The sequence below is a fragment of the Acyrthosiphon pisum genome, chromosome A1, assembly GCF_005508785.2.
Source record: "Acyrthosiphon pisum isolate AL4f chromosome A1, pea_aphid_22Mar2018_4r6ur, whole genome shotgun sequence".
Classification (NCBI taxonomy): Eukaryota; Metazoa; Arthropoda; class Insecta; order Hemiptera; family Aphididae; genus Acyrthosiphon; species Acyrthosiphon pisum.
In genome coordinates, this window is record NC_042494.1 from 77238185 (window position 1) to 77261626 (window position 23442).

The following is a 23442-nucleotide window of genomic DNA, read 5'->3' on the forward strand; positions in this document are numbered from 1 at the left end:
GATAGATTTCGTTTTACAATAATATTATAATTAATAATTATAACAATAAAACCGGCACCTGGCGATGTTAAAAACACTAATGCACTAATTTCACTGATAAAATTGACGTAGGCATCTCAAACTACACTCCGGACTCTGGTACAGAAATACCAATATATTAATATGGATTGGACATTGACATTGATTGTGGTTTTTTATGGTAAATATAGTGCTCAGTTGCGGTATATAGACGTATAGTTGCTATTAATCAGGTTACAAAAGGTTATATAGTTATTTTTATTTTTAAATGTACCTACTTTTATTCGATATTCTAAAAATAGTGCTTTTCTATAAACACGCAGGATGAATATTTTATGCACGCTCGCCTCCTTTTTAATATGCTGACATTGATATACCAGCTAAAAATCAACAGATGATGCACAATATAGCTTCTTAAATAAAGTTTAACTTGAATCTTATACAACAATATATAAATATACAAACACGTTATATACAATACGAAAATACAACGCTCGCAAAATATCTTCCGCTGGAATTTCATCACACTACTATTATTATTTATTACACACCACAATAATATTATACATATATTCGCGATGACACCGCGAGAACCGTTTAAACGCGAATCGAACGGTATGAAGAGCGATGGTCTCGTTTTCCTAAATACCACTGATACTATAACCGATGACGGTTGAACGTATACCGTATACAATAAAGTCGGATTCACAGCTGCGTCGTGTGTCGTGTCGTGTCAATCAAATCGTATTGTGATTGGATATTACTTTTTTGGTATCATGTAATAACCAAGTTGCAACGGAGTATACCAAGAATTGACTACTGCTCAACTTTTAAACCATATTGGTTACCAGTCGTAACCATATAATAACCAAGCCCTCGCACGACACGACACACGACGTAGCTGTGAATGCGCCTTAACGAAGACTCTGTAGTTAACCGAATTTATGTCACAGTAGACGCGTTAAATTTATACCGCAGTCGAGGTGTTGAATCTATACCGAAATAGAGACGACCATGTGGATATAATTCACAACAACTAGATAGCCGTCTCCTTCTCATCGTTGAAGTCAGCTGCCATCATTTACATATGTTTACAAAACAATATTATCATTTATCATGTGGAAAATGCTTTATAAATGGCGGCCGACTTCAACATCGGTCACAACCATGAACTAAGATATGGTTTATGATGGTCTAGTTCATGGTCACAACTGTAGTATAAACACGGCTATCTAGTTGATATATGAGGGCGTCCACCGATTTTATACATGAAGCCGCGGGGTTCACAGATACATCGTCTGTCGTGTCGTGTGACTTATATTGTCTTCTAAATGTCAGTTGTAATCATGGTATCATTCGCTAATCGTGGTCTATCGGAAAAATTCCCGGGCCAAGCTCAATTTTTGTACGAGACACAGCACAGGCGTTGTAGCTACTAGCTGTGACCTCGGCCTAATATACTGCTAGCGAGCGGGGGACCAAGATGTTTTCCGTTCGTCAGTCTATGCTAGAGTATATTAGTATATATCGGTATTTATCGATACCAATATACCTTTCATTGATTAAACAATGCTCTACGATTATGATAGTATCCCACACGGCATTTAGGAAATGATAATATTTTGTGAATATTTTGGAGTGCTTGAATAATGAATATTTGACTAATAATATTGTATAAATATTTTATTCTCATAAAATAATAAAATATTGCACAAAAATGTTGAATTGATATTTTTATAATGTTTCCATGAAAATATTTTTAAAAAAATATGATTAAAATGATTTGTTAATGTATTTTAGAAAATATTTTTCAAAAGTAAATATTAAAATGCTGTGTGGGAGTAGGTAGAAAAAACTTGTTCACATCTATATGTTGTGCAAAAGGGGATCAAATGTCTTAAAGCTTTTGATCATTTTAAACAATTAACCAAAAATTAATAAGTTTTTTATCGTTGAATAATGTTTTTCATCGTTCCATTAGTAACCAAATCAATTAATTCATCTTATTCCTGTTCAGAGATTTTCTATTTTTTCAATATCACAGGAAAATGGATTTCTTATCCATGTATTGTTTGGGTCATGTTGATGAAAATATTTTCTATAATTTTGGCCATGCTCAACAAGACAGTCTCAACAACACTTAGTGTTCAGATATTTCACTCTTTACCTCCTATGATAGACATTCACACGAAGGTTCCAAAAAAGTTTTTAATGTCCGAAAGTTACTGAAAGAGTTCTATTCAACACGTATTGCCCAAATTTCAAACTTTTTTGTAGTTGCTTCGATTTTATTCTCAACGTGAAAAACATCAATATAAATTCCTGTAAACTCAAATTGAGTGTATTCAAGTATTCAAACACATCAGCCAAGTAAGCTATCCGAGACAGCCAATAAAAATCAGTTAACAATAAGTTAGGTAACAACAATTAGTTTTTCGCGATAATCGAGTTTCAATAGCCCAAAAATACTCGGAATTTCATATAACTACAAAGTTAATAATTTCACTAAAATAAAATAAAAATATCACTACAGAACAACACAACTGCGGACCCCCTAAAATCAACATGCGGACCCCTGGGGGTCCACGGACCACCAATTGGGAACCGCTGTAATATAGGATATACATACCGCGTGTCCTCTGGAGTACACAAAGTACATGGTATAATTAAATTACTCATATCACTAATTTTTCATTTTTTATGAACCAAACAGAAACCTAAACCTACATTTTTGTTTTTTTTTTTAAAAACCGATAAGAAACCGAAACCTAAATTTTAGTTTTTCTGGGAACCAGAACTTTAAAAATCATCAAGGTTCCAGTTCCTACTTGAAGGTACTCAAGCAGTACCCGACGGCTATGTTACTGCATCTGAAAATGCTGTTCTACGGATTCTCCCTTAGCGGTGTTCCAGTTTCTCTTTTCTTAAACCAGAGGTCATGGAATTTGGCCCATGTCCTTCTATAAATGATGCCGTGGGAGAGATGGTATTTTTCATAAAATTCAAATAGCTGGGTTTGCAATATGAGTGATAAATAAATATAAGAAAGGTCATCCCAAAATATCCAAAAGTAATTATTATATTTCTATGATAAACATACATTTTGATAAAATCCTTGGTAATTAACATAATCGTGACCATAGGTTATGCATTACAATAACATACTGTAGTTTTAGCAATAACCTTGGAATGTTAATATGATATTTATATTTAATCATTGTTAATAATTAATATAGAAAATTTAGTTTCTAGGTACCTATCCAAGATTTTGTAACTATAGACCTATGCTAATAAAAAACAAAGAGACAGCGCTTATTTTGTTTGTCCTCGATAAATTTAAAACTAACTACCTATTTAACTTTGATTTTTACCATCATTTAATATTTATAGAATTTTAAGGAGAAAGTATAGGCGATTAACCCAACTCCTGCCCTCGAAAACTCAGTGGTAAATATAAATATACCCATAGCGCTATCTGTTCAATTGCTAAAAAAAAGTATGGAAAAAAATATTTGTCTAGAATAATATCAACAATTATTTACTTAGTTAACGTATAGTTATTCGTATATTTTAGTTGCAGATCATTTTGCATGGAAGGCCATAGTATATTTTACGACCGACACAACTCTTGCGTCCAGAAACTCGTCGGTAAAATAGGAATATCGAAATATTTTTTTTTTAGATTTGAGATTCTGAGTGGAATGATAGTATATTGTATATTTATTATATTGTATATTATATGTATGTTTTTTTGTGTTCATCAGATACTTTAACGTCACCATTAGGGAGGACTAATTCTTGATAATATGTATTTATAACTTAAATTTTGATCATACGGCGTTTTAGATAGACAATTTAACTACACTACTGTTGCGGTTCATTAAAATTATTAACTGACAGCCGTAGTTACTATACTGAAACCTATCAAATGAGGCTGCTTAATTTTGAATAAAAATAAAAATATTAAGGTTGCATAGAATTTGAAGAAATATGGGAAAAATAAATTTACTTTAAAAGTTTAAGTTTACAAATCTTTGAATCTATAATTAGATTTGAAAAAATTAAAAGGTTGTACATTTCATATGGCTTTAAAGCTCAAAAAGAGATAAAATATTTTTATAATTACACGATGTTTAGCAAATGCTAATATAAATATTATATTTTAAAGAAAATGTAATATAATTTTTTATTGCCTATGTCTACATAAATATAATATAAGTATAACCAAATAACCAATATATTTATAATATTGTAGAACTAAAATGTACAATTTTTTTAAACCGAGATGAATTGTGCGTAAGTTGTTAGCGCGTTTATCACAAATATATGCATATAATTATGATTATCTTCATATTTAACGAACGATTTTAATTATTTAAAACAATAAGTAAATATGACGTAAACATTAGAAAAAATACTATTTTCCAAACAACAAATCATAATAACTTATACGATGCATTACGACTTATAGGTATGAGTAATATTTGACCATTGTCGAATATTGAAAAATAACTTTGAACCAAGATTTTTGATCAGTTGACCAGTTTGTAGAGTAGAATATTGATATTATTCATTATTCGACATTCATTATTAATATTATTTAACTTTCAATATGTGCAGCCTATATTCAATATTCCTATGCGGTATTAATTTAGTATTTGAATAGTATAACTAAAACATAGGAATGCGATTTTAATAAATAATAATATTATCAAATATAAATAAAAAGAACCGATTTAAAAAATCTATAAAAAATATGGTTGCCACGGGTGTACCTAAATGTTTAAAACATAATTAGTTTGTTTCTGTACGTCACAGTATTCAGTACCTAATCAGTAATAAGTACTTATTTGTTACAACGAACTTTACGGATCATTTATAATACATTACAAAAGTCTCAACGTACTTTTCGTTTAATATATTAACTTAACCGTATCAGATCAATATGTCAAATATTGCAGCACTGGAGACTTCGCCCAAATTCAACATCCAGCCCGTGACCATAATAATGCACGAGGTTTTCGACGTGCTCCAAGCAAATCGAGCGAAAACGTTGGAATCTCAAGATATCAAGAGTTCACAGGCGCACAGGCGATATAAATCGACGCCTAATGTGGCTGTGCAAAAGAACTCCGCAGACGGTACATCCGATATCGAGTTATCTTCCGTCGCATCCATGGCGGAGTTGCAAGTTTCAACAGATCCACCGTCCACCGAGTTGTCAGTAACGATACCTGCCACTAAAGAAGTTGGCGAGATCGAGGTGCCGTCAAACATCTCGTCATCTTTGCCACATGTTCGGCCGGTAAAAGCTGACGTGCTCCAGTCAAGTCCGATGTATAACATGGAAGCACTGCAGTTTGACGGTGACGAGTCTAAAAACTGTTCAACGAAACCATCGGTCCACCAGGCAAGTAGTATCCAGGATATGGTGGTAACCCGCGGCGGATGCAGTGATGCAGTCACGAACCCGACGGTAACCATGGTAATTCCCAAACGCCGCTCTCTGTGGAGCCGGACGAAGAGATTCGTCCGGCGAATGCTTTGTTGCGGCGCTATATCGGCATAGACCGCAACGTATATAGTATATGTGCATTGTGCGTGTCTATCCCGGGTTTATCCGCATTTTTGTGTCCGGTTGAACTTGTTCGCCGGAAAATCCGTCAAAATCCTTTTAATATCGCCATTGTACGCATTCATTCTACGTCCGACGTTTGAACGTTTCCCTAAGTCACACGCTCTGTGCTGTCTTTAGTTACCGTTGAAATCGTATGTATAATCGGATAACCTATATTATGTAAGTTTACACGAATAAACGTTTTTGTTTTGTTATTTATTTGGTATTTATTCGATATTATTATTTAAATGCGCCAATACGCTAGTGTACAACTAACTTATGCAGCTTGTGGATATGTTGTCTATACTCTATATTGTACAGGTATACTTTCGGTTTTTTTTTATACTAGTGTATAAATCTCACGAGGAACCTTGTATTGAATTCCCAAGCTTTTTGACCAAAAAAAAAAACAAAATAATATTATCAAAAACTATATAAAAAGGTACATCGGAAAAAAACAAAAACACTGCGATATCATTCAAAGAATGATATATTATGTAATAAAGATCTCCGTGGATTTGGATTTCACCAAATTGTTTAATAATTTAAAATTTTTCTATAGCTCGTGATGGGGGATTTTTTTTTTATTTTACGCAATAAGCATATTGGATAAGGGTAACAATAATACATGAGTGCTTGATAAGATAAGATTAGTGTTTGTTAAGGAGAGTTAAAAGTACAATTTACCTGGTTCAATACGAGTATACCCGATGTATAATAATAATATGACAATTAGATAATATTAAATATTAGTTTTAACCAGTCCTGTAAAGTATTTAAGTAAAAGTATTTGAGTAAAAGTATTTAAATACTTTTTTAGTATTGAATAACTTTTTAAATACTTTCAGCATGAAGTATTTTGAATGGTATTTTAAATACTTTTTTTTGTATTAAATACTTTTGTGAAAACCAGATTTTTAAAAAAAGTTATTGAATATTGAATAACAATATTCCCTTTAAAACTATTAGATAACTATTAGATTACCTACTACCTATGTGCTTATATTACGATAATTAGAAATCCACTTTAAAAACCAAAAGTATTCCAAATACTTTTTCAAAGTATTTGAGTAGTATTTGAAATACTTTACAATTAAAGTATTTGAGTAGTATCTTAAATACTTAAAAAAAAATGTATTTGAGTATTTACTCAAGTACTTTTTAAAAGTATTCTTTACAGGACTGGTTTTAACGTACCTAACACACTAAGTAATTATTTCAAAAGCTTTTAACGTATTTGCAAATATTTTTTCTACATAATTTTAACTAAAAAAACAACTTTTTCTAAACGTTAAAATATTTATAAGTCATAGGGACTAGGTGATAAGCTACTAGTGCAAAAGGATTGAAAACAGGTTTTACGTAAGTTTTCATTTTGTAACCAAAAATTCTAAAAATATATTAACAGTTTTTTATAGTTATTTTAAGTTCAAAGTTGGATGAAATCCTTAACTATAAAACGGAGACCCGTGTGGCGCTCTTGTTACATATAAAACCATAAGAATAACGGTTTTAGTTATTTTTTCTAATTTAAAAATATTATTCTTGGGTACTTGAAATTTTTAAAATATATTATAATATTTGGCAAAAACTTATTTAACCTATTGTAGATTGTAATACTAATGTCTAATAGTTAAATTAATTAATTTAACCACAATATAATATAATAAAATATACCTATACTTAGTATATTATACTAATTATATAGGCTAACAGAATGTATGTTCGCTCAGAATCATTTTTCGCATACAATATTACAATGATTTTATATCATTGAATTCAAATTTAACACACTCATTACCCACTTAAGTACCAGCTTTTTATTTTTCTCGATTATTGTTAAAAGCAATGAAAAATTGTTTGCTTTTGATCCCCTCACCCAAATGTTATGAACTATATCTTATTTTCTGTTAACGAACCATCCTCAAAGTGTTAGAATAAAGTTTTCTTTTGTCTAAAATTGTTATAGCCGATGCTAAAAAAACGTCATTGCTTAACCATTAACAACAACATTAATACATTCGTGGTCTGCTCAGAATCTAAAAGCCAATTAAAAAGTTTATATTAGTAGATTATATAATAAATCTCTCATGGACTATTATAATGTTCAAAAGTGATATGTCGGTAGGTACTAACTAAAGCTTTCAAATACCAAATCCTAAGTCCGGTTATAATATGTCCCTTCTCACATTTATGCTTTGCTTACTAACGATGTTGAAGATATTAATTATTAGTTCCTAACGTTTTACATACGAAATTTGAAGACTGATTAAAAAAAAGTATAAAAGTAGAGGATTTTAATGAATTGTAAACAGCAACTTCATACCACGAATAATTTTATTTTGTTATATTTGCACTTCATACAACACTTTAGATATTTTAGTCATGGTGGGTATATTTAGATATGGTATTTACTATTTAGTGACAATCTAACGAAATAGGTTATCTTATTTCTGACAGGAACTCTTTTAATTATAGAATAACATTATTATAACACGTATAGGTAGGTAGTTGTACAACAATAAAATCAATTTAAGTTTGACAACTATTTATATTTTTAATGTATCCTGTAGATACCTATTGTGCTTTTTTTTAAAATGCCGATGGTAGAATAATCAATTTCGATTAACTTACTAATTAATTAACTACGCCCTAAGGTTAACAATAAATTCATCAATATTTTTAATTCTAATAATTGAATTTACTAGAGCTCAATTATTTTTTGCCCTAAACTTTTACAATGCATACTAAATAGGCATATTTTCAATTTTGTTCGTTATTAGGATGGATACCAAATATGAAATAGGTAGGTATTTATTTTAATCAAAATTATTGTTAACGCGTTTATACTATAATATACTTAATTATAGAAGTGTTACGACGGTCGTAGTTTATTTATCAAAATATGATACCTAAATAAAGTCGTTGTTGATACGTCGTGCTTCAGCTATGTGCGTAAAAATTTTAAACCGTTTAAAAAAAAAATTTCCCGTCGAAAATGTTCAGTATAGGTACCTATGTTTTTTAATTATTTTCTATCGATTAGTTATACTATCGTTTCGATGTCATAAAAAAAATCACGAGTTCATCGAATAATATGATGCGATACACGTCCTACGCACGCATAATATAATAACATATTATTATTATGCATTTTATTATCCATTTGCGGCCGAGCGAGTGCAATTTAAGGGTTGTGCCGGAAGTCAAAATTTACCAAAAATTTAAATCCGTTGTGCGCACGTCATCATAATATATTATTATCATTATTACGATATGCATCGCCATAGAGAACGATCGCATCGACTACCTATATAGTATATAGTGGTGTAAATGGTGACGTTTAATGGGGGGGGTAGAGACGTTCCACGAGCGATCGTCTATTATAATTCAGACGGCGGCGGCACCACGGCGAACGCGCGCGTGCCTCTATATTATCATTGCTCGACCGACGCGCATTCTACCGGTCACGCCGGTGTCTCATCAAAAATCGAAATCGGCTATTTTCGTCGATGGACTGACAGTGTGGCCGGCCAATGATGATGATACGTGTCGTACAGCGAGGGAGGGGTAGGCCCACGGTATGGAAATGAGACGGTGCCATTGCGCCGACGGAAAGGAGCGGGAAGGAGCGGAACAAGAAGCGGAAAGGACCGGAAAGGAACGGAAAAGAGAGGGAAGGAACGGAACGGAGCGGAAAGGAGCTCTGCGTGCATAATATTATATACTATATTACTATAGGCCATAGTCGGAAACGTTGGCGGGACGACGGCGAAGAGTAAAAAGCGGAAATGAGAGTGCCGACGTAGAGTTTTAGAGTTATAATAATATATTATACATTTTATAGGCAGTACATTATTAGGTATATTAATATTTTCGTTTTGCGGTCGGAGAGCGATGTAATTGGTGAATTATGAATGGTGGGTCGTGGGTGGTAGGGTCACGTGTATTATTCGTTCGGTCGATGTATGTAAATATTACAATAATAACTGTTGATCGACGAAAACCCTGTTCTGAGCATAATGTAATATTTGGTTTATAATATAATTATGAGTATAAAATGTACAATACAATACATTATGTATGGCTGGAGCTTTTTAAACGCATATGACTATAACTATACAGAGTGATTCAAGTCAAGCATGATCACTATATTTTATCCTTTAATAATGAATTTTATTAATATTCTGATTTTTTGAATTTTTGTCTTTACCTAAGAATCATATATTTTTTATCAGGTACAAAGTTCTTTTTCTCAAATGAGAACCACCCTTCTTACTGTAAATAATTGTTAAACATATAATTTTTTTAAATTTTAAAGAAACTAAATCAAAATCCGAATGGGTAGGTGAGTTATTAAAATGTATGAGCTGATGGTAGCTATCATTAATAATTGTTTTTACATATTATATGAAATATAAAATAGGTGTAACTATGTAAGTAGTTTAATATTTTAGACTTAGCTAATTATTATATGCTCAAACAATTTTTAGAAATAACATACTTTGAATAGATTACTATATAATTACTATAATTTTCAAATCATCATTACCTAGACATACATATTATAAACATCATTAGATGGAAATATATCTTGAAAACCTATCATAATAATCGGCCTATGCCCTATATAATAATATTATTATATCCTTGTTGTTCGCACAATGACAGTTTGATGACTCGTAAGCCACTCGTTTGGGTTCAGATGTGTTCATGGAAATAAAAAAAAAATGTATCATCTGACAATAATTCACAGCTTTAAAAAAGGAAAAAGGTTAAGTGCGTTTAATCATATTGTAATTATAATAAGATGTGTGGCGAATCACCCTGTATACCGAGTATGCTCTCGGTGCGAGTGGGTGGAGGGGAATCAATCGTTAACCTTTGGCCGAGACCGGGGGATAAATCGACGGTGCAGAAATCACGTCTCGATCGGACGAAAAATTAGATAAAAATTTACCGTTTATCGTATCGTACGGCTCTACGCCGAGTAAATTATTTGTTTTTCTTCTCGGCGGCCGCGGGGCGCGCGTGACGTATCCGCCGCGCGCGCCAATAGGGGCAGAAATATTGATCATTCCGTTTTTGTTGTTAACACGCTCGTCGGATTCAAAGCGGGGCCGGCTCAGTGTGGGCCTCTCGTGTTCGGGTACAGATGTCGTTCGGAGTTGACGCCGCCGCCGTCGCCGCCGCTGCCGCCATCGCCGCCGCGTACGACGCGTGTGCAACACCAGTCCGTCGCGGTCGCCGCTACGACTTACGCGCCCGCTGAATGCAAGTCTATATAACGATACACTGACCAGCCGAGATACGCTCGAGCCAAGACAGTCGGACGCCGCCGACGTGACGACAGCCTGCACCTGCTAGCGATAAATTCCGTCGAGCAAACGGGTCGCCGTACAAAATCGTCATCGTTACTAATATTATAAATTGCCGGTCGTTCGAAACATGCGCGCCGCCGCCGCCACTGCCGCCACCGTCCGAACACCCGCAGCATCACGACACGAACAGCAATGATCGTCCCGTACCGCCGTTATCCGTTACAATGTCGTTCTCGTCAACTCGGCTACTGTACAAGAAAAGTGAGTACGAGCACTTCGTCGATCGCATAACTGTGTTATATATAAGTACCCGTAAATTTCGTACTTACCGACAGGGATGGTTCTAGGACTCAAATTTCATACGAGCATACGTATAATATATTGACAAGTAAGCTGTAACTATACAGATTATAGGTGCTTATGTAATTAGTGACAGCGTTACTTATTATTGAAAAGTTTAAAAAAAAAATTATTTGAACAAGTTGTAAACATTAATGAACTATTTCCATTCTTTCGACTAATAATTTTTACTTTACTTATTAAAACGACACGATATTGAACTTTTTAACAGGTGGACATCAAACAATTTGTTACGGGCAGCTGCCCACCCTGCCCGTATCGCCACTGCCTACCAATGATTTTAAAGCATATATACCTATTACCTACTATGAAATTCCCCATAAAAAATCTGTTATAAGTCCTAGTCAGAATATCAAATATTATATGGGATAAGTCCAACAGCGTATGTTAAGACGTTAAGTGTAAACTAAAACCGTAAATGGAAAATATATAACGTATATGTAATAAATCTATTGATGGAAATAATATTACTATACACAAATACATATTTTGTGTTATAGTCAAGTCAATAGTCATAGACGTTATAGTTATGATAAAATAATGTATAACTGAATAAAATACCGTGTGTGTATATTATAATATTATATTTTGATGTCAAACGTTTTGGATATTTAAAAACGATTTCTGCCTTCACATTTTTTTAAGTATGCAAGCTCTTAATAGTTATATTACGTTGTTGGTGGTTTAAACTTTAAACCTTTATGTGTAAATTAATCAATGATCGATAGCATATAATATATACCATTGATTAAATTTCAAAAATATACACGATATTTGTGTTATATGTGCCGCACCATAACGTGCGAGTCACTATGTATACCTATTTTTAGGTATATAGGTAGATGTATTATCATTTATCAGATAGAAGATTCGATAATATATAATATAATATAAACCTTATATTATATAGATATGTCGTAGGCCGTATGGAAAATTAGGCTTTTTAAGAAAAGACTAGGATCTTTGCAATGAGGTAGCCCGTTTGCGAACTACTTATTATTTTTCTAAACGGCCTGCTGTTTTCCAGGCTTATTGCATACGGACCAACAACATTCAGGCCTTTCAAGAACTACAATCATTATAATATGATAACAACCATTTTACTTATCATACAAATTAAGTTTAGTTTATTTTAAAGTTATATGTAACATGTAAACTGAATTATTATATAGTATATAGGTATTAAAAAAAAAGAAAATATTTAAAATATTAAATTAAATTGAAATATTAAAAAAAATATTACATTACAATATTAAATAATATATAAAATATTTACTTATTGTTACATATGGTTTTTTCGTGGCATCTTGAACTACACAGTACATTATTTTTCTGCCAAGCGCATCTATTTGTTTTGCATAATGTTTTGCAAAAACATTTTTGATAACCCTCTCCTCCAAATTGTGAATGTCTCTTCGCTGTTTCTCTTAATGTTATTATTGTATTTGGTACTTCGTCATCGAAAAAATTCTGCATCGGTTGCTTGTAGAACATTTCTGCTTATCCACATGTTTATAATGCCAAACCATGTACCAATTTGGTGTAAACAGTTGAAAGTTATAGTTTTAGTCAATATTCTAAGTTCAATAAACTAAAAATAAAACGAAAAAACCACATGTAACAATAAATAAAAATTTTACAGTAATATTTTTTTAATATTTCAATTTAATTTAAAACTGTTGTTATCATATTATAATGATTGCAGTTCTTAAAAGGCCTAAATGCTGTTCGTATGCAATAAGCCTGAAAAAAACAACAGGTCGTTTGGAAAAATAATAAGTAGTTCGCAAACGGACTACCCCATTGCAAAGAGCCTAGTCCTTTCGCAAAAGACTAATTTTCCATACGGCTTACGACAGATATATAGGTATGATCAATGATTAATGACTATCATATACATTACAATACGTCTTAGGTGTCGTGGATTTTTAAACGTTGAACAATCGCATAAAATGTAAACTATAATAACTTGAATAAAAAAAAATAAACTTAATAAAATGTTTAAAAAAATAGGCAGGAGGTACCTACACTTCAAACGTACATAATAATATAATTGTTTGAAAACCATAAGTATAACGAGCTTGAAGGAGGATCTTGGTGTTTATATAATATATTCTACTAAATGTATTATTTAGGTATTTTTTTATTCATCTATTATACTTTTTAGTTTTCATTGAACGTTAATTATTGTAAATTTCAAAGTCTAATAAAAGTATTCCGTCAAATTTTGGCCACAATAAACGTGATAATTCAACATGAATAATGCAATTGAAATTTCAATCCGATCGTTATTCTGAATTGCACGACAATATGAATGTTATGATTCCATTCGTCGGCATCCAGATAATTTACATGGTGAATGGAAACATAAAAGTAATAATTGTGTTTAAATGAGTGAACGAAATCAATGATAAAATGTCTATAGTTAAACATAAACTAGATTGGAAAAAATGTATTACAAATCCACAATAATAATTAATATAAATTACACGGAATCAATTAATTAATGTACTTGCATATGTTACACATTTCACATTTGATCTGAATTTGTGTGCAATTATGTCTAGGTATCAAATAACTTTCGATTAGTCTATTTTTATAACTTTTGTAAACGTTTTATAGTCGCTCTGCAAAGTCTTATAGTTTCTATTACTTTTGGTAGGAATGTAGGATGTACTCAATCAACTATTGCAGACGTATTTCTTTTATTACATTTCTAGGTCTGGCAATTTTCACATTTCCATATCAATCTATCTACACCACATTTCTCGAAAACGTGATTATAGCTTTTATATGTATGTACATATTTATTAACCTGGCCACGTCCACTTTTTATGTTACTACCATAAAGCCGCGTCATTTGGACCAATATTGTTTGGATACATTGTGGCCGTCGTAGTTTTAAATCGTCAACACATTAAAATTTCAATATTATAAATATTATGTTAAACTTGAGTTGGTCAACCATCGCATAAAAATTTTATAGAGTGGATAGGTAAATTATTAATTCACAATAAATGTTATGATGATAATAATACGATGAACGACGACTATTGTATTGAAAATACCAACGATCTGGTACGAATATTGAAATATGAAAGCTGTACCGTGTGTACAACAGTGACAAGTATATCGATGACAACCGGAAGACAAAGTATAACCATTTCGGTAAACATTTTGCGTGTCGATGTTCATCCGGTATATGAGTGTTATATTGTGCGTATATCAACGTGTCACAGGTATAGCGAGTGAGAGGAGTGGAGGATAGGTAACATTCTCATAGGAGATATTATGTCACACGAAATACATTTTACGAGAATTTTATCAACATCACGTTGTAGAGTATTTTAATTACTGATTAGTGGTGGGGGTAGGTCATAAATAGCAATATATTTTGCTCTACTGGTGGGTGTACTGCATAAGGGTAATGACGGCCTCAGTTATTGTCTATTATTGCGTTTTTTTTCTTTAGTTTAATGCATTGCGGTATTGCTAAAAATGCACAAACGATTCACAATGTATTATATTTGGAATAATAATATGCATCTAAAACTGAATTTATTTAAATTGATTATTATCATCATCGTTAGAATTTTATAAGTTATAAGTATAATTGTTGTAATTTGTGTATTTTCCTGTATCATAATTTTTCCAAAGTCGTAATAAACGATTGGTTTAATCTAACAATATTTACCGAAAAAATCATAGAGGGTAAAATACTTGTTTAGTACTTACTAGTTACTACCCTATAAAAAAAAAAAGGAAATTTAAAAAGGGTCTGAATATTTGCATATTATGCCAGCATTGAATGAAGGTTTTTTCCTATTTATTTAAATTTTTTTCGAACGGTTTTTTCTTTTTTTTAAGGTGTTAAAAATATTTACGATTATATTTTTGTGCACACTATTTTTGGTAGTTTTTATTTTTATGCACATATTATAGGTACCTATGACTGGAAAAATTAAAATACTATAAACAAAATATGTATTTTATCGTGAAAAGTACATCTCTCCTTAATTTGTAAAAAAATGTTCGCCGGACGTTTAATTCTGTGCATAAATCTACTGAATCCGCATAATATAATAAAATATCCAATATATACCAAATAATATGGTCGACACGACGTCCACACATCTTTAGTTATTATATTTTTCAGTACAGACACACCACGATGTTATATTTTATAATAAAATAATAATATTATGTAAGTTTTGTTGCGTTTTATAAGCAATTTGTCACGCACAAAGTTGTACAACGATCATCATTAATATCGTTGATAATTAGATAACAATTATTTTATTCTTCGAGGACAGTTATTAATATGTTGTGGCTATATATTTTATATTAATAACAGTTAATATCGCCAAAGTAGATGTACCGCGTACCTACCTGTATAATAATTAATAATATATAATATACAACAATTATGTTATATGGAGTCGACGGGTAGGCCGACGGGGGTGGTTAAGGATTGCGGCCCCGAGTCATGGATTTCCGTGGCGTGGGGTGGTTGGGGGGGGGGGGGTCTAGAGAGGTACATACCGTTTTCGGATCAATATCTCATCTGCCAACGTACCACAGAACAGGACGTTACTGTCAATCTATTTTATTAATATACGATCCACGCGCACATATTAAACGTTAACCGAGCGTACAGGCCAGATAAACGACTGTTTGATAGGTTCCATCTGTTCTGAATGTATACACTGTACAATATTATAATATAATATACTATACATATATTAAGTGTGAGCGTGTGAGAGTGTATATTATTATTTATGAATTATTTTTTATTTTTTTTTTACCTATAACCATTAGAGACTTGTAATTTTTCCGATACCTATAGCCGGTATTCGGTAAAATATCAAATTACGTGTTTTTCTGTAAGGGAATAGCGTGACGGGCTCGTTTATTATAAATATTATAATATTATAAAACCACATGAGAAATATACTACGCATATATCTGACATGTCGAAACGTGAAACTAACAAACATCTAACGTTTGATTAATATAATATTAAAATATATTTTTAAAAATTTTTATTTTTGTTTATTGTATGATTAATTTAATAAATCGTATTTTAATCCCAATAATTTAAATTATAGTGTATCAAAATATTTGATTTTATAATTTTATATAAATAAAAATACAATTAAAAATTAAGTCTTACGATACATTTTTTGAACGTATAAACGTCTTAACAATTTTTATGTGAAATGGGTTATATGTAAAACATATTATAGGTATTTTATAAAAAACCATTTAAAAATATACCATATTCCCAATAAATATAATAGTAATACAGTAATACCTACAATTTGTGACCAATATCATTAATTTATATAAACAAAAAACATTTGATTTTTCTGAGTCAAAGCAACAGAATATATAGTTTTTCGTATATGTGATTATGTGAACAGCCATATAGCAGCATACAAGTGTTGAAAAAAAAGATAAACACTAAAACACCTTCCAGGTCTCAATAGGAATCTATATTATATGCATTACACATTATACATTTTATTGGAATCGGTCAAGTAGTTTCTGAGATTAGCTGTTACCATATTGTGTTGCGTTCGTTACGTTAAACCGCATTCGTTCGTTCGCACGAAATTACAACAGCCATACATTTTCTGAAAGGGGACGCTATAGATGTGTATACAATATCATAAACCCCATCAAATTACATATTTTAAAAATGTACTTCAGATATTGTACTATACCTCAGATTAAAACACGTAAAACTAGTATGTGCTTATACCAGCTAACAGTTTAAAACAAAACCATCCCATCCTTACAGTAAAATTGTATAAGTTATGCAATGTATCTTTGCTGAGCTCGAGTTTTAGTATAGTTCCGCATTGCTTATTATTTAGTATTTATCACACCCACCATATCTATCTTAAAAAAAAGAAACAATAATTATAACATTTCAGGTGGATATTAAGAAAATATTCAAGCCCACCCACGGCACTTAAAATATAAAATAATATTAATCTATTACGTAGTATTGTAGCATGTTTATTTTGCAAACAATCAATTTAAACTACTAGTGATCTTTTTGAGGTCAGTATTTAAGTGCGAGGAGCCTGGAACTACGTAGACTGTGCCTTTGTTTATACTGATTATACTACATATTATATAGGTATATTGCGAATGGTTAAATATCTCGAGTCTATCCTCATTAAGATGTGATAAAATTACCATCAATTTAAGCAAATATAATACACTTATATATTGTTATATTGTAAAATTTTACATTCTGAGAAATCTGAGCGGAGCGAAAGAATTTATTGATTTTACAATGATGTGTGTTTTTTTTCAACTCAAATATTAATTACCGTAGACCCTTGAAATGTATACTATATATTTATATTAGCATTTTTTATAAATTATAATAATTGTATAAATTATGAATTGTTATAACAGCTACAATTAAGCTGCATAGTAAGTCAGTATTGCATGTAATAATTTGTTAATTGAACTTATTTTAAGAGAATACACAATATAGATAAGCGTATCTAGGCATTTAAAATATTTATGGGTAGTCCCACTAAAATGTTGACACTGATTTATGGACTGTCTTTTTTGTGCTTTTCTCACATGTAATAAAAACTAAAAGGTTAGATAGGTAAATAAATAATTATAAGCCCCTCTCAAAAAAAAAAAAACTATGAAGTAGACATACTAATTTGGCCTGGGTAAGATTTTCCCGACCTACATTTTTCTCCCAGGCCGTCCTTGCAAGTATGCAACAACGTCTTTGCTTGATCGCTTAGCAAAATGTTTTTTGTATACAATTATTTAAAATTGAATTCAAATATAACATATTCATTACTATGACATGCTTGTCAACTACTGAACAGCAGAGCGGTACCCACTTGTTCACCTTTTATATTCCATCACTGTTTTTCCGGGGACGGCACTGACTCACTAAGTGGGAAAGTTGTAGATAACCGTTTTGAAATGCTACAGTAATTATAAAAGACTTGAATAACCGTATACTTCCTGCTGAGGTACATACTCATCTGTGAATCCAGCTACATTTTTTCCGATTTTAAAATTTTGTTGAGCTTACTATCACAGTTTAGAATAATTGCTTTTATTTTAGATTTGATGTTGATAATTGACAGAACAGGGAAACTCAAAGCAGAACGCGTCCTTTCATATGCTTTGTCTTGCGTTTTTAAGTTTTTATACTTTATAAATTGGTTCAAAAATGGTTAAATATAGGTAACAACCATGTAATTTACAACCAATAAGTGTAGGGATAACGTAATATTATAGTTATAATTATTAATTTAGGTAAAAATATAGACAAATTATAACACGGTTTAAAAAAATTTAATAAATATATTAAAATAGTCTAGTTCACACGTTTCAGATGCCTTTCATGACGTGATTATACTGCCGATACTGATCATTAGAAATGAGTATGACACAAATTAGAAATATTTTTTAAATGACTGATAACACATTTTGATGATTTAGTCATGCAGAAACAAATGTATACACACGTTCATAACTTGTTTAATTTTATGAATCAGTCAAAGTTTATTAATAGTTTCACTATTGCTCAAGCTTTGAGCTTTAAGCTTACCGCCTTACCAACGACACACCGACCAACTAGTGTGTTTTGTCGTTTCGTGCGTGTTTGTCTTTATCTTATTACAAATACCTATCACTCGGTAGAAAGGTTAGTAGACAAGTTCGCTGAGCAAGTTTGCAGAGTGCTAGTGTATGTGTCGGTGGGTGGGTGGGTCTAACCTGATAATATACCAGGTATATTATGGTATATATTATATGAAATTAGTAATTATAGGTATTAATAAATAATTGGATACAACTGGTAAATTGTGTTCTTCTATACATATTGTATATAAATGTATGTGCAAAAATACAATAATAATAAAACTACAAATATTAAAATTAAATAATTATAATTACAAAAGATTTAAAAAGTATAAAAATATTTATGTATTTGTGTGTGTGGTGATTGTAAGGGTAGGTGGCAAAATATAATATAAACATAGAACTGCTCTAATCCATATCTATAATGGCGTGTTGGAGCATTGCGGAGGCAATTCAAATCTCATGAACTTATATCGAATAGGTCGATTCGACCTCGATAAAGCGTTCACCCAATATACCTTATTATACATCACTATATCCCGTCATATATCTACCTTTTATATTTATATATGGCTCGATCAATAATATTTACTTAAAATCATTAAATGCATGAAATATATTAAGTACCTAATACCTATCGTTATTCGTGTTCATTTAATTTCAATAAATACCAATCGTATAATATTATTAGAAAATATGAGTATATGACGATTGATTAAGTATTGAATATTCCCATTGTTGGTGATGCACATATTATTTTCGGTTTATATTACAGATTCAGTATTCATACTTCAGACTTACGTAGCGTGTAGCAGGTACATTTTCTTATTTGACATTATCTATAGATAATGAAAATAAACATAAGTATTTATTTTTGAATTTTGTTTTTAAAGAATACTTAAGTATAAAACTTTATACAATAGTAGTTTTTGAAACTCACCTCTATACAACATTGGCAGCCCGCAGTCGTTCCGTCACTATATCTGTCACAACTCCATTGGTCCATATCTTATGCGTATTTTTGCATCTCGACTGACAAACTGCAAAGTATGTTTCAACGGATTCGTCGTCATATCCTAATGTATTCTTAGCTATTGTCCACTCAATCCCAAAACTTTTTACATCATTGTTGTCACTAGAATTATACGTCCGATCGTCACAATTCACACACTTGAATATAAATAAAATAAAACATGGGTTATTTTTGAATTACATTTCACTTATCTGTTTTAAGTAATAGATAGGTATCTAAACTGTTTGATTTAAGTAAAAATTAGTAGATAATTAATTTAGTTCCTAGTTAAGTATTAAGATCCATGTACTGTTAATTGTAATGAATATAATTACTGACTACTGCGACACTACGTGCTCAGTATTATACCATTACATTAAAGCGGGTAAGTTATAGACATATTTAGAGGACGGTACACCCGAATACGTGTTGTCTCCGTCTTACAAATGCACAATATAGCAAAAACTGTTTTGCGCGAGACAACTATGCTCGTAGTGTCGCAATAGTCAGTAATTATATATTCATTACAATCAACAGTAGGTATATGGATTTTAATACTTAACTAGAAACTAAATTAATTTATTAATATGTCTATGGAGTAAGTACAAAAATTACCCATATTTTTGATATTTACTATGATTTACTATTATTCTGACATTTGCAAGGTAAAAATAAACAAATTTATAAATTTAACTGATATATAACAGTTATTTATTGTTCATTCGTGCAAAAAATTAAATAATAAATTGTATAATATTTGTTTTATGCTTGAACATTTATTTATTTGATGAACATAGTTAGTTAGTGAATATTATGTTGTTTTAGATTCTGTTTGGTGCATGGCATTTTTTGGTTGTAGTACACCAAATAAATGTATTTTGTAATTAATCATAAAAGTGTAAAACCGAAAACATATTTTAATATTTATTTATTTAGTAGGTATTAAGCGGACGAGATCTTTTTATGGGTATTTAATAAATTACCTATAACAGTTGTTAGTTATAAATTATGATATGCATTTTAATCATATCCAAATTTTAATATTATCGTTGAGTAGGTTCATTTCATCAAAAATACAAATTGTTTTATAGTTAAAAACTCATAAAATTATCAATTTTAATAATAAATGCTTAGAAATTTCATCCAAGGGTTCTCATAAGTGGTTCTATACCATTTAAAAAACATCAAAAGACAAAAATACATAGTCACCATATTATTTTTTATTTATTTTATGCAGTAAAACTTTAAATAAGTTAAAATAACAAATAAAAAATAATTTATATTAAAATAGGAGGAGAACACATATTTTAACGGTCATTAATATAAAATTAATAATAAATATTAATGAACCTTAAAGTCAGTAAATTAATAATCATCATGCGACCAAAATTACATAATATGCACCTGTATTCTTTTTTTAGACAACTATTAGATTTCGATATATTGATTTTACAATGATGTGTGTTTTTTTTGTGTCTATATACGATAAGTAGTCGAAATAATGCTTCGATTTTCCACTTCAGTATCTTGTTCAATGGGAAAGTGAATCGAGTTAATCTAAATTATATTATAATTAACCTAACCTACTGGAAGTCAAATTAAATTTTTATGAGCGTTTGAAGTTTGTTACAACTTTGGAGATTCACTTGATTTCTCATGGAACAATTTTCTTATTTTATTGTAGTTCGAAAACGAAAAACTCTAGAACTTTAAATTTACACCATATGTTCATTTTATCAATTTCTATACTTGATAAAATTTTCAAAATATTTTGACTCTTTTTGAGCTGTTAACGGACATTATCAATTTTCAATCTTTTTAGTTTTCTATATTTAAATATCAATACAATGTTTCTCGTTAGGTCAAAAAGCTTGATAATTTAATACAAGGTTTCTCACGCTTTGTTACAATACCAGTAAAAATATATTTTTAATAATCGTTTGAAGTTCAAACTTCAACAATATGTATCATATTGAAAATGAAAAAAATATTTTACAGTTAAAAATTTATAAAAAAAGTTCAATTGTTATAGGTAAGGATTAAAAATTTAAAATAATGTTCCACACTTCCACGTAAGTAACTCAAACTGTAACCAAAAAAATTTAAAAAATATATAAACACGGTTTTTTTTATAGTTATTTGAAGTTCAAGTTTGGATGAAATTAGATATTTAAATGAAGAAGAACGATTATTGTTTTGTATTATAATTTAATATATTATTCGTGGGTGCTTGAAACTTCTAAAGTATAATATTATTATATACAAATAATATTAATTCAACTTACCAGCTACCGTATTAATAATAATAATATAAATATAACTTAAAATATCCTTGGCTGACAAACCCTCTCTGCTCAGAATCATTTTTCGTATAAAATTATATTATATCAATGAATTCAAATTTAATAACATCCACTATAGTCACCCACTTGTAACCAACTGTACAGCAGACTACACCAGCTATGTTACCTTCTTTTTAAAATTAAAATTATCAGAAATTTTTTTTATGTTAAATACAACAATGATATTATGATTTCAAGTTACAAGAGTTTAAAATGTCTGATAATCTATGAATAAATTTGATTTTCATCATTTGATTTTTTCAAAAGTTATTTTATGTTTTTACATGAATATGTTAAACGTTTAAAATATATTATAACACTTTAACACTATAAAATACATTTTAAATGAAATATATAAACATATTTATATATTTTGCATAAAAAAAATAAAAATGATGAAACGAAATAACTAATAAATTTGTAATTTTTAACACCGTATTTCAGTATTTTCTTTGTATAGTAGATTTATTTTTTTTCTGGACATTATAATAATATATCGCATGGTTGTGGGATCCAATCATCAACTTTTGTATAATATTCTGTTAAATGTATTAATTTCTACTACCTATTGAAATGCATTTATATTATTTTAAAGCTGAATAATCATTTACAAAAATTGAATTAGAATTGAATATAGGTAACATTTCTGACCTATAGTAATTTTTTTTCATATTATTATTTTTACATGAACTAAGTTATGAATTTAATCATTATTGACATTTAATAGCTTGCATACTTTATCAAACCACATTCTTTTTAGAATTGAATTTATTCAATTATATAATTATGCTAACTGTAAAATCAGACTTTGTCCCGGAAAATATTAACGAAAATAGAATACGGTCCTGTGTCCTAGCGTACTATGACCTCAGTTCACGGGAAAATCGTAATCGGTGTACCTAGCTTGTTAACTAATTCAAAATGGGCTTGCGGTGGATTGGATATAGAACTTGGTATATTTTAGAACGTGGTTCAAACTACTCTCTAAACTTTCCTGATGTCTCTAAGAACAAACAATCTCTGAAACTTTCGTTAAAATCGGCCGAGTAGTTTTTGACTTTTTGATTGTATAAGCTACAAACATAAGAACATAGCCTTTGGCTGTGCATTTGAATAACGAACAATGAATTATATAGT

The 23442-nt window shown here is 30.4% G+C and overlaps 1 protein-coding gene and 1 long non-coding RNA gene across 3 annotated transcripts in view; one reads left to right on the plus strand and one right to left on the minus strand.

Annotated features, from left to right (window-relative positions):
* Positions 1–10750: 10750 nt before the first annotated feature.
* The window catches only part of LOC100571160, a 44196-nt gene continuing 31504 nt past the window's right edge, over positions 10751–23442 (plus strand). Inside the window, exon 1 of one of the 2 annotated variants that reach the window (XM_003239988.4) lies at positions 10751–11217. The gene's annotated coding sequence lies outside the window, so the exon portion shown is untranslated. The other variant, XM_029487562.1, reaches the window with a different exon arrangement.
* Positions 19708–20563, minus strand: LOC115033761. The gene is made up of 2 exons (XR_003839072.1): positions 19892–20563; positions 19708–19790 (listed from the first exon to the last, which is right to left on the minus strand). It is a non-coding gene; the product is annotated as an uncharacterized LOC115033761 (long non-coding RNA).